This window comes from Equus asinus, chromosome 5 (genome assembly GCF_041296235.1).
Source record: "Equus asinus isolate D_3611 breed Donkey chromosome 5, EquAss-T2T_v2, whole genome shotgun sequence".
NCBI classification, from domain to species: domain Eukaryota; kingdom Metazoa; phylum Chordata; class Mammalia; order Perissodactyla; family Equidae; genus Equus; species Equus asinus.
The window spans coordinates 41,557,849-41,571,968 of NC_091794.1; the positions used below are offsets into that span (position 1 = coordinate 41,557,849).

General features: G+C 41.7%; 1 pseudogene; it reads left to right on the forward strand.

Moving 5' to 3' along the window:
- Positions 1-8,987: 8,987 nt before the first annotated feature.
- On the forward strand, positions 8,988-9,524 carry LOC106829324 (large ribosomal subunit protein uL5 pseudogene; annotated as a pseudogene).
- The last annotated feature ends 4,596 nt before the right edge of the window (positions 9,525-14,120 follow it).

Here is a 14,120-nt window from a genome sequence, read left to right on the forward strand (position 1 = left end):
TCTTAGGGGGAATAAATCAAGATGTCCACAGGGCTTCTGGAAGCTCAAAGGGAGAATCCATTCCTTGTCCTTCTCAGCTTCTGCAGGCTGCCTGCATTCCTTGGCTCGTGGTTCCACATCACTCTGTCCTCTGCTTCTGTCAACATATCATCTCTAACTCTAACCCTCCTGCCTCTGTTTTATAAAAACCCTTGTGGTTATGTTGTGTCCACCCAGATAATCCAGAATAATCTCCCAAACTCAAGGTCCTAACCTTAATCACATCTGCAAAGTCCCTTTTGCCATGGAAGGTAACACATTCGCAGGTTCCAGAATTAGGACATGGACATCTTTTGGGAGACCATCATTCTGTCTACCACAAATGGAGTCCTAATCCGGTCATATACTTGATCTACTTTACAATTTTGCTTGATTAACACACTAACAGAAAAATACCATTAATATTTTCTGCCTTTAAAACTCAAGAATAAAGGCAATAGCTATGCCCATGACAAGAGACAAAAGAGGATATTAGGGCAAATGTAAGTTTGTAATGTTCTATTTCTGTAGTTACATAACCACACGACCTCTCTACTAGTTCTCCTCTCTCATTCCTTGGCTCCATTCATTCTTATATCTCCCATGCCTGGCCTTTAACTAGGATCTCCTTTGGGGCATTAGGAACTTCCTGTTCTAGGGTCAACAATATCCCCTATATCCTTGAACACAGTTTGACTTAAATACAGTTCACGCCTCACTATGATTAAAATCTGGTTTTCCTCCAACACTACTGTCACCTGCAGTGGAGGCCACTTCTCATCGTCTTTCCCTGCTGCTCACAAGGTAAGGAGGCATTGGTATATTTTGTTTCGTTGCTACTTCCCTACTTTTCCTCCAGTATTCCTCTCAACACCACATCTATTTGGAAGGAAGCCCAAGCCATTCACTTACACTTCCCTTCCCCCTCCTTTCCTATCATAATCTGTGGAACTTCAGGATCCTCACCACTTTCCTTGATCATTTCAGGATCTCAGTCCTTCTCTCTACCTATCCACTGCCATTCACCTCACAGCCGCATGTGAACTTTCCAAGTCTGACCTCACAGTTCGTATTAGGACCAACATAATTCCATGACCTTCATGCGCTTTCTCTCTGACAGCTGGATCCACTTAGCCGTCCTTCACTGATTCAGTCCTGACCTCCATGATCAAAGGGCTTTGAAAAGCTCTTCATCACCGTTCAGGAAGCTCGACATCGAATAGACCTTCTTGGAGTTGAACTCCTACCTTATTTTCCAGTTCTAGAACCTGGGCTTTGACTTGATATCAAGAATTTATGAAGAAATGAAAACGGTTTTCATCTTGTTCTCTTGTGTTTAAGTCCCTATGACAATGTCCTGTCCCCATAGGCCACCGTGGGTCCTGACCTCTCCCCTACAAAACTTCAGTCCAAAGCTTGGGCTTTATCTGTGGCCAACTTTTCTGGTACCTAAAACCTGCCTCTGCATTGTCTCAACTCTCTGAATATAACCTGTGTCTAAATTCCAGCAGCCACGTTCACCTGAAGCCGACCGTTCACTTGGACTCTGAATTTTATTGGTTCACATGTTTCCTGACTACTATGTTCTGCCTGCTTGACTGGACATTCTTCCAATACCAACAGCTGGGTCTTTATCCCTGGCACCTGCTCACCCAAGTAGACTGGTCCAGCTTCACTTCAGTCTACCCAACCAAGCTGCAATGAGCTTTTCTGTGACTAGCTGTGAAATGAGATATGATTATACCCCCCTAGCTTTCCATCACTCTCTCACTCCTGTCAAACTGGATTTTTCTTCTCCGTTTGTTCTCCAGTCCCTTAGCATCTACCTTGCCCCACAGGCTCTCTACTTCTTTCTTGTCACTTGCTTCCCTCATTGCTCTAGGATATTCCAACAATTTTAGATTCTCTCTTGTCCTGGTTTCTCTGTTATATTCTCTCTGCCAGTATTCCAAACTTGGTTAGTCCCTGGGGTAACCATTAGGACCATTTACAAAACTTCCAGTTCTCTTCTCTCCAGGTACCTGGTAGGGTCTCACTTCTCCACCCCCTCTGCTTTGGCCAACGAAATGTGAATAGTAATCATGAAGTCTCATTTCCAAGCAAAAGCTTTAAGACATTATCCTTTGCTATGTTCTCTTTTCTTTTGCCTCCATAACCAAGAACACCCTCTGAGTGAGGAAAGTGGCCCCAACTAACTTACAATGAGCATGTAGCAACAGAAGAAATAAATCTTTGTTGTTTTAAGACTTTAAGATGAGGGGGTTGTTTGTTTTTATAGCATAACCTAACCTATCCTGAGTGATCCTACCATCTATTTTCTTCACTCTTGCTCTCAGTCTAAAGTGGACCTGGTTGTTTTTTGCCTAAACAACATTCCTTTGAAAAACCACCTCTTCCCCACTTTTGGTCCACGTGATTCACAGCTTCAGGGGTGAGTGTATGACCCAGACCCAGGCATTCCAACTATCCCATCCTCTGGCCCCAGTAATTGATTAGTCCAGCAGTGGGCACATTACCTAAGCTGGGCCAATTGTAATCTACACCAGGGTTTGTCTGGAAAAATTGGGAAAGAAGTGCCCTTTCTGTGTGGGCTTGCTAAAGCAGGTAGACTGTATTCCTGGAGCTGCCAGCTGCTGTCAGAAAGCAGAGTCAAACAATGGAGAGAAACATATTTTTCATGACATTGTTTGAGGCCCTGGATTTAGTCATGCCTTAAATCATTATGCTCTTTAGATTTTCCTGTAACGTAAGGCAATAAATTTCCTTCTTTCTTTAATCTAGTCTGAACTGGGATTTCTGTCACTTGCAAGTGAAAAAAGTGCTGACTAAAACAGCTGCGAAACATTAACAGAAACATCAGGAAACTATCGAATTTTTCCTTATACTTTTACGCTGTAGAATATCAACTGCATTCTCATGAGATCGGCAGTCCTTTGTTCAGCTTTATTTACTTCCTGTTATATTCCCCATAGTGCCTTTTCCAAACATTTTCTATTCTCCCTAATTCCTTTCCCACTGTTTAGGATGCGCTGGGCTTTCGGTTCCCTGAAATTAAATTCATCTGTCTTGGGCTTCCTCTGCTTTAACTCCATTCCTATGTATTTTCATCTATCCATCTCTTTCCAAAGTTAACCACATCCCTGTTCCTCTGTCTGTGGCTTTTGTGTCCTGGTTTTCTTCTGGATCTCTGCCCACTCCTGTGTTTCCACTTCCTTCTACCGCAGCCTGGGAACAGCAATCCACAGTTTCTGCCTTTCTTTTCTGCCAGTGCAGATTCCTGGATATCTCCTCCATTCCTTTGGCTTTATCTGTCACCCTTAGGCAAATAGCTCTCAAATCTATATATTCCAGTTTTGGCCTGCTAGCCTTTTGCATTCACATGTCCCAATTAGAAATGTACCTCAAACTCAACATGTCCAAAAGTGAAATTATTCTGCTCTTCCAAAATTTAAACTCTGAGTTATTTTGGGCAATCTCAGTTACTTTCTTTAGTACTCTTGGGTCCAACTATGTCCTGTCAATTTCACCCTACAATGCCTCTCCAAATTATATCCTCCTTACTACAAACACAGCTACTAGTTCTGGCTTTTATTACCTGCTTCAGAGATTCATGAAATCGTTGTCTCAGTTACCCTTGAATGATCAGGCTCCAGAAGGCCAAAAACAAAATGAAGTGAAAAAGACACAAATTGAAGTGAGTTTCAGGTTGCTACCTTTTGTCCAGGCACATACATCAGCTCAGGATGCTCAGTTGACTGCTAGAGATCCGTCATTCACAAGTTGAGGCTCAATATTTCCTATCCCCAATGATATCCTCGGTATACTTTGAAATCGTACATCTTATGCTCAACAACCATTGCTGCAAAATTCTTTTGTAGTCCTCATGGCCCCACTGAAATTTCAAACATGCTCTTGCGAAAGGTTTCCAGAACTCATGCAAGATCACTGTTTTGTTAAAGAGTGTTCCCTCAGCCTTGTCCCAGACTCTTTGACCTTCTTGTTCTACTCCTATCCTGAACAGGCTTTTGTATCAGGGCCTAACAATACACAACATTGTACAAGCCTCAAATATAGATGTATAAATCTGTAATAATCAGCCCCAACAGCAGTAATCTACCTGGCCACCTGCCTCTCCCTTTCTCTTAGCTCGTTATCTTCAGAAGATGGTTCCACTTCCTTTCCTGAAGCCCAGGATGGATTGCATTACCTGTCTTTAAAAGTTCAGTTGCTCAAACTAACTACAGAATCCAACCCATATTCCTTTGCCTGGTGCCTTAGTCCATTTGGGCTGCTGTAAGAAAACACCGTAAAAGTGGGTGGCTTATAAACAACAGAAATGTGTTTCTCATAGTTCTGGAAGCTGGGAAATCAAGACCAAGGTGTCGGCAGGCTTGGTTCTTCTGAGGCCTCTCTCCTTGCCTTGTAGATGGCCATCTTGGTCTTCCCTCTGTGCATGCATGCCTGTGTCCAAATTTCCTCAATCACATTGAGTTAGGGCCTACCTTAAAGAGCTCATTTTAGCTTAATCACTTCTTTAATGAACTCGTCAATATGCTGGTTTTTGAAAGGCAGATTTGACTTACACATGCAGAGATAGGGGAGGCTGTAAGGACGCAATATTACGAGCCAAGCCCAGAGGCAAGGAAACCTGAGGGAACGACAAATGGTCAGTTGGGATGGCTAGAGAATCAGGTGTGGGAAATGAGGATGGATAGGTGGTGTCATGGGCTGAATTGGGTGCCCCCTCCCAAATTTAGACATTGAAGTCTTAATCCCCAGGACCTCAGAATGTAACTGTATTCAGAGATGAGTTCCTTAAAGAGGTAATTAAGTTAAAATGAGGTCTTTAAAATGAGACTTAATTCTAATCCTAAGTATCTTTTACAAAGTCTTTGCAACCACTGAATTAGCCAATAGGGAACCATCACTCCTAAAGGAAACAGCAGATTAGGTTCCTGTAAGCCTCTGGTCACAACATTTTTGTCAACCAATCAATGCATAACCTTCTTTTATGTGTCCTTCTATTTAAAGACATCTTATTTAATATATGTTATTGATTCATTAACATTGAGCTAACAGCCAACAGCACTATAACTCATGCTGAACAAAGCTTATCTAATGTATTTTCTCCATAAGACATGTCAAGCCTTGCTTGTGCTAGACAGAACTTCAGCACTACGCTTGGGTTCATTTTAAAGAGCAAAATCACCAAGAAAAAGCAGAAAAATGCAAAAGCATGGCACTAAGTAGACCACGGAAAGGTTATTTGTTTACAGTATGAGCTGAAACGAGAAGGCAAAGCCTCACCTTGATTGAACTCAGCTAGGAAAGTGTGTGTCGGGGACTCACATTTTTCATCGCACTGCACGTGTTCACGAATGACTACAAAGTGCTGAGAGTGTTGATTTTGGGATTAGAAATAAATTCTAGCGAGGGGAGATGAATTTGCAAATGTGGAATCTGTAAATAATGAGGATCAACTGTACAATAAATCCCATTTTATGGATAAGGAAACTAAGACTCAAAGCAAGTTAAGCTCTTCTACAAGGTTATAGCTTGTGAAATTGGCACAGTCAGGATTCAAACTCTACTTCGTAGAAGAAGATTCTTTTCACCTATCCTGAGTCAAGACAGGACAAGAAGAGTTGAGAAAATCAGCCAAGCACCATAATATGAAGGCTGCAAACAGCAAACAGCCTTGTAAAAACTTGCCAATTACATGAAGCATGCTTTCTGGGAATGGCACCAAGATATTAGTGAATAGCAGTTTCACACTTTAAACAAAGAGGATTGTTGTTAGAAGTATATACTAGTATATGTATCTGATGGCCCCAGAGCCCAAGTGACCAAAATCCAGAGCCTTTGTTTCTGCAGAGTTTATGTTGTCATCTTCTCAATACAATTCTGTTAAAAAAAAAAAAAAGAAGTACATTCACACCCAGGCATTACGTAGTATACAAAAGCATAAACAGGGACATATTATAACAGGGCAATTCAAGGACCTAGTTGTCAAGACTGTAAGGGTGCCTTCATGCACCAAAAGCATAATGTAACTATATCACAATAAGCCATTTTTTATAAAAAAGCATTTATGCATCTAAAAACATCTATTGAGCTACCACTGTGTACTGGATGTTAAGTTAGGTACTCAACATCAGTGGTGAATATGAAATAGTTCCTGCCTTGGCCCTATTCACAATATAATACCTGAGACAGATATAAAGGAATCGTGTGTGCCTGTACATTGCTTGGCGGCTCCTCTCCGTTTTCCTCTGCCTCCCATACCTAATGCACGTGTAGATTTGCACAGCTGCGGAGAGCCTCCAAGGAGAACTCGAACCTCCTCCCTTAGGGTTGAGATGTGTACAGTCTATCCGCTGATCTGGGGATGACAGAAGCCAAGTTATACAGCAATTTCAAGACACCTGAGGCAAAAAGGAGTGGGGAATGATAAGAGAGGGCAGCAAGAAGCTCTGGGAGTCCCAGGGAAATGGAGGCTTGGGGTACTTTAGGACTTTAGGAAGGCTCTATCTTTTCTTTTTTTGTGTGGAGGTTTGTTTTCATTCCTTCCCATTATTATTGTTTCTTTTTTTTTATTGAGGTCATATTGGTTTATAACATTACGTAATTTCAAGTGTACATTATTATATGTCAGTTTCTGTATAGACTGCATCGTGCTCACCACCAATAGTCTAGTTTTTATCCATCAGCATACATATGTGCCCCTTTACTCCTTTTGCCCACCTCCCCATCCCCTCCCCCCTCTGGTAACCACTAATCTCTTCTCTTTATTCATGTGTTTGTTTATCTTCCATATATAGGTGAAAGTACATGGTGTTTATCTGTCTTTGTCTGGCTGATTTTGCTTAACATCATACCCTCCAGGTCCATCCATGTTGATGCAAATGGGATGATTTTGTCTTTTGTATAGCTGAGTAGTATTCCATTGTGTATATATATATATATATATATATATATATATATACCACATCTTCTTTATCCAGCCATCAGTTGATGGGTACTTGGGTTGCTTCCATGTCTTGGCTATTGTGAATAGTGCTGCAATGAACATCAGGGTAAATAGATTTCTTTGTATTGTTGATCTCATGTTCTTTGGATAAATACCCAGTAGTGGGATAGCTGGATCGTACGGTACTTCTATTTTCAATTTTTTGAGAAATTGAGGCAGGTTCTTTCTTGAACCTATCTTCACTGAGCCACCACCCAGACCCCACACGTTCTTGGTTTTATGCCTGTCTCACTGATCTCCCCTTTGTGGAACTCATCTCCCCTTTCCAGCTTCCACTTTGGAGTGTCCCAGCAGTGCATCCTCAAATCTCTTTTCTTTTCTATCTCCCTCCCTAAATGATCTCATCCAATCTCAGGGTTTTAAATTCAGTCAGGGCCCCAACAGGAACCAGATGGCACACTCAAATTAAGGTGATGCAAGCAGGGTTCACTGATGGGACTGTTTATAAAGGTGTAAGGATAGCAGTGCCCTGAGGCTAGCAAGGAGAGGAGCTGCTACCACCCATGGACCTCAAGGGATGAAGGGAGGGAGCGATTACTGCATCTGGAGAGAAACAGCTGTGTGGAGACCTGCTTGACAGGAGGCGTGCCTGACAGGAGCTGTGACTTTTCATGGAGGGACTCAGGCAACTGAGTGGGAACTGCAGGGAGGGGGCTGGAGGAATAAGCCATCCCTCTTACTCTCCTCTCTTCTGATCAGCTGCTAGGCTGCCTGAATCCAGCTGGAAACCAGAAAGTTGGTGTCCATTGACTTAATTCATACATGTTAGTCTGTATGGAGGCAGAGAGCAGGGTAGAGAGGCAAGGAGAGAGAATCTGGAAGGCCTACGAATATATCCAGCCCACTATCATATGGTGAAGACTTTTAAATTTGTATAGCTCCCACCCTAAACTTTTGAGTTGAATCACAATGGTCCACTTGGCCATCTCCACCTGGATTTTCACTAGATTGTCCCATGCCCCAGCCTGGTCCCTACATATCCTATTACTTCCCCCTTTTTCCTCCCAATTTTGCTACCATTCACCTGGCTGGTTAGGCCTGAACCTAGTTTTCATCCCTGAATCATTTATTTCTCTTATATTCAACCCATATGCAAGTTATGTCAGCTCCACTTTTAACAAGTATCCAGAATCTGAATACTTCTCATCACCTCCACTGCGTCTGCCCTAGTCCATACCCACAGCATCTCTTATATGACTACAATAGACTAACTGGTTTCCCCATCTCTACTCTTTTCTTTCTTCTTCTTCTCCCCAAAGCCCCCCAATAAATAGTTGCATATTCTAGTTGCAGGTCCCTCTAGTTGTGTTATGTGGGACGCCACCTCAGCATGGCTTGGTGAGCAGTGCTAGGTCCACGCCCAGGATCTGAACTGGCGGAACCCTGGGCCACCAAAATTTAACCACTCAGCCACGGGGCCGGCTCCTCCCCACCTCTAGTCTTGCTCCTGCTACAGTCTATTCTACTTTAGGCCCCACTACGTCTACACAGCAGCCAGAGTGATCCTTCCCCAGGCACTTTCTAACCTCTCACCCTGTTTAAATTTTCTTCTCAGCAACTATGTCCACTCAAATGCTTGTTATATGTATATTCATTTATTTGTGCATTGTCATTTTCTTCGTTAAAGTGTAGGCTTCATGAAGGCAGAGATCTTCTTGTCTAGTGAATTGTTCCCTCAGTTGAGTAAAGTATTTCTTGAATGAAAAAATGAATAATATCTCTATGAAAGATACTGTAGAGAGAATGAGAAGACAAGCCACAGAGTAGGGGGAAATGTTTGCAAAAGATGTATCTGATAAAGGACTGTTATCCAAAACATATAAAGAACCTTTAGAATTCAACAATTAAAAAAACAAACAACTCGATTAAAAGATGGGCAAAAGTCCTGAATAGATGCCTCACCAAAGAAGATATACAGACATTCTTCCTGTTCTCCAACATGGCACAGGATCAGGGTGAAAAGGAGAATCCCATGTGGGAACTTCGCATCTGCAAGCTCTGCCTCAACATCTATTGGGTGGAGAGTGGAGACAGACTGACCTGGGCAGCAAAGGTGCTGGAGTAGCTCACAGGCCAGACCCCTGTGTTTTCCAAAGCTAGACACACCATCAAATCATTTGGCATTAGGAAAAATGAAAAGATTGCCATCTACTGCACAGTCTGTGGGGCCAAAGCAGAAGAAATCCTGGAGAAAAGTCCAAAGTCGTGGGAGTATGAGTCAAGAAAAAATAACTTCTCAGATACTGGAAACTTTGGTTTGGGGATCCAAGAACTCATCAATCTGGGGATCAAATATGACCCAATCATTGGTATCTAGAGCCTGGACTTCTACGTGGCGCTGAGTAAGCCATGTTTCACCATCACGGACAAGAAGTTCAGGACAGGTTGCATTGGGGCCAAACACAGAAATAGCAAAGAGGAGGTCATGCCCTGGTCCCAGCAGAAGTATGGTGAGGTCATCCTTCCTGGCAAATAAATTCCTGCTTCTATCCAAAAGGCTTCTATCCAAAAGTTTTCAGCGAAAAAAAAAAAAAAGAAGAAGATATACAGACGGCAAATAAGCATATAAAAAGGTACTCAACATCATAGGTCATTAGGGAATTGGAAATTAAAACAAGAAGATATCACTATACACCCATTAGAATGGCCAAAATTTAAAACACTGACAACACCAAGTGCTGACAGGGACGGGAAGCAACAGTAACTCATTCATTGTTGGTGGGAATGCAAAATGGTACGGCCGTTTCAGGAGACAGGTGGTGGTTTCCAAGAAAACTAAACATACTTTTACCATATGATTCAGCAATCACACTCCTTAGTATTCACCCAAATGAGATGAAATTTATGTCCACACAAAACTTGCACACAGATGTTTATAGCAGCTTTATTCATAATTGCCAAAATTTGGAAGCAACCAAGATGTCCCTCCTTAGGTGAATAGATAAATAAACTGTGGCAATCAAGACAATGGGATATTATCCAGCACTAAAAAGGAAACGAGCTATCAAGCAATGAAAAGATATAGAGGAACCTTAAATGCACATTTTTAAGTGAAAGAAGCCAATCTGAAAAGGCAACATACTGTATAACTCCAACTATATGACTTTCTGGAAAAGGCAAAAGCACAGAGATAATAAAAGGATCAGTGGTTGTCAGGGGAGAGGGGAGATGGAGAGATGAATAGGCAGAGCACAGAGGATTTTTGGGGCCATGAAACTATTCTGTATGATATTCTAATGGTGGATATATGCCATTGTACATTATTGACATCCATAGAATCTAAAACACCAAGAGTGGGCCCTAATGTAAACTACAAACTTGAGGTGATAACGTAGGTGCATTGATTTGTAACAAATTTACCACTCTAGTTTGTGATGTTGATAGCGGGGGAGATGTGCGTTTGTGTGGGGCAGGGAGTATATGAGAACTCTCTGTACTTTCTGCTCAATCTTGCTTTGAACCTAAAACTGCTCTAAAAATAGAGTTTATTTTTTTTAAAAAAAGAAGAAGAATATGTGTGGAGACCCTGGGGGTAAAAAGGATCATAAATCTAGAAAAACTGTCCCACTAAACTCTGGAAGGAATCAGGACTCTGAAAAATCTTGGTTTGGTAGTCTTATCAGAATGCAATACATAGCGGGGAGGGGGAAGATGGGACACACTGCTTTTGCAGCTCCAAATAGAAAACTCATAGAAAGATCTCTGATTAGCTTCGCTTGGGTTACAAGCCTACTTCATGACTTACTCAAGGGAATGGGCTACTAAGAAAGGCTCAGCCAGATTCACTTGCCATGGCCTGGGCTGATCTTTAGCCAGTGGACACTAGCAAGGCCATCACCAAGGCTGCCTGATACATCCATATATTTTGTTATATAACCACTGCTGAAGTCCCCCAAGCACCTCTCTGCTGCCCACTAGCTTGTCCCTTCACCATGTCCCCTGGACCTCCCCTTCCCATCCAGCTACTAAAATAGGGGCCCACAACCCAGCCTGGTTGCTATGGCTGACTTGCAATTTGATCAGTTGGGACACACTGTAACAGTTGTTAAATATTATTATTTTTTTTTTTTGAGGAAGATTAGCCCGGAGCTAACTACTCCCAATCCTCCTCTTTTTGCTGAGGAAGACTGACCCTGAGCTAACATCCGTGCCCATCTTCCTCTACTTTATATGTGGGACGCCTGCCACAGCATGGCTTTTGCCGAGCAGTGCCATGTCCTTACCCAGGATCGGAACCGCAAACCCCAGGCCACCAAGAAGCGGAATGTGCAAACGTAACTTCTGCGTCACCGGGCCGGCCCAAGTTGTTAAATATTTTGACCAAGACCAGCTTCAGGAGTGGAACCTGTGCAATTGAAAAGGCCCTGTGCTTAGAAGGGCCCAGCATCTAGTTTAATGCTTGGGTGTCACCATCTTGAAATTCTTAATAAATTTTGAACAAGGGCCTTGCATTTTTATTTTGCACTGGACCTCAAAAATTATGCAGCCTGTTCTGATTTTGCCTTTCATCCCTGGAGACAGGGTACTGTTATTACATGGTTGAAGTCGAGGAAAAGCTGTAACAGAAGAAAAGTAAACGCTGGACACATTAATATTACGTGTCACTGAACATGTGCACTTACAGGTTTTTTCTTTTTTTTATTGAGGTAACATTGGTTTATAACATTGTATAAATTTCGGGTGTGCATGATTATATTTCGATTTCTGTGTAGACTACATCATGTTCACCACCCAAAGGCTAGTTGCGATCCATGATCCTTTACCCTTTCGCCCTCTTCCCTCCCCACTTCTCCTCTGGTAACCACCAATCTAATCTCTGTATCTCTGTGTTTGTTGTTGTTGTCTTTAGCTTCTATTTACAAGTGAGATCATATGGTATTTGACTTTCTCCTTCTGACTTATTTCACCTAGCATAAAACCCTCAAGGTCCATCCGTGTTGTCACAAATGGAAAGATCTCACCTTTTTTTACAGCTGAGTGGTATGCCACATCTTCTTTATCCATTCATCCATTGGTGGGCACCTAGGTTACTTCCAAGTCTTGGCTATTGTGAATAATGCCACAAGGAACATAGGGGTGCATATATCTTTACGCATCTGCGTTTTCATGTTCTTTGGATAAATACCCAGCAGTGGAATAGCTGGATCATATGGTAGTTTTATTCTTAATTTTTTGAGGAATCTCCATACTGTTTTCCATAGTTGCTGCACCAGTTTGTACTCCCACCTGCAGCGTATGAGAGTTCCCTTTTCTCCACATCCTCTCCAACACTTAATATTTCTTGTCTTGTTAATTATAGCCACTCTGACAGCAGTGAGGTCATATCTCATTGTAGTTTTGATTTGCGTTTCCCTTATAGCTAATGATGTTGAACATCTTTTCATGTGCCTGTTGGCCATCTGTATATCTTCTTTGGAGAAATATCTGTTCAGACCTTTTGCCCATTTTTTTAATTGGGTTTCTTTGTTGTTGTCATTGAGATGTATGAGTTCTTTATATATTTTAGATATTAACCACTTATCAGATATATGGTTTGCAAATATCTTCTCCCAGTTGGTGGGTTGTCTTTTCGTTTTGTTGATGGTTTCCTTTGCTGTGCAGAAGCTTTTTAGTTCTATGTAGTCCCATTTGTTTATGTTTTCTTTTGTTTTCCCTGCCTGGTGAGACATGGTATTCAAAAATATGCTGCTAAGACCAATGTCAAAGAGCATACTGTCTATGTTTTCTTCTAGAAGTTTTATGGCTTCAGGTCTTACATTCAAGTCTTTAATCCATTTTGAGTTAATTTTCATGTACTGTGTAAGATAATGGTCTACTTTCATTCTTGTGCATGTGGCTGTCCGGTTTTTCCCAACAACATTTATGGAAGAGCCTTTCCTTTCTCTATTACACCTTTTTGGCTCCCTTGTTGAAGATTAGCTGTCCAGAGATGTGTGGGTTTATTTCTGGGCTCTCAATTCTGTTCCATTGAACTGTGTGTCTTTGAGCCAGTACCACGCTGTTTTGATTACTAGAGTTTGTGCACTTGTAATTTGAAGAATGAACGAAGTCCTTAGGACAGTTCAAGGGAGGAGGCTCTTAGGAGTAATAAGTCTTAATCCAAGGCTCTTAAAAATACTTTCAGGGGCCCACCTGGTGGCATAGTGGTTAAGTTCGCGCGCTCCTCTTTGGTGGCCCAGGTTTCGCAGGTTCGGATCTGGGGCACGGACATATACACCACTCATCAAGTCATGCCATGGCAGCGTGCCACATACAAAATGGAGGAAGACTGGCACAGATGTTAGCTCAGGGCCAATCGTCCTCAAGCAGAAAGAGGAAGATTGGCAGTAGATGTTAGCTCAGAACCAATCTTCCTCACCAAAAAAAAGTTCAGAAATCAGAAGAATGGTTGCCTCTGGAGAGTGGGTGGGGTGGGGATTCAATGGAAAGAGATGCATGGGAAGTGTCTGGAGTAATAATAATGTTTAATACCTTGATAGGAATTTGTATGCATTTTTCAAAGCTCAGCAAATGTACATTTAAGATTTGTGCATTTCATTGTTTGTAAATATTATATTAAAAGAAAACCTATAAACAAATATTGAACTCTAGTTAATGATATGCATGCTGAAATATTTAGAGGGGATATACTCATGTCTGCAATTATGATGTTTGAAATGCATCAAAAATTAGATAGATTAAGGATAAGGGGACGGATGTATGAACAGATAGACAGACAGACAGACAGACAGGTATGTGATAAGGCCAGTAGAGTAAAGTGGTAAAGGAAGACTCTGGGTAATGAGTATATGAGTGTTTGTTGTAAAATTCTTTCGACTTCCTATGTCTGAACTTCTTCATAATAAAATGTTGGGAAAAAATACTTCCAGAAGAAAAGAGCAGCTTCCATTTGTTTCTGAGGTTTGCTAGTGCTGAATGTTTTAATGGACTTGGCAATTACTGTGAGATGCAACACCTAAGCTAATAGCTGAATTCTATTTTCTTAAATTAAAAACTCAAAGATGTTCTTTTCAGATCTCCTAGTCCTTAAAATGTTTATGAAGAATGTTTGTAAAATGGAAGATTGCCTGTG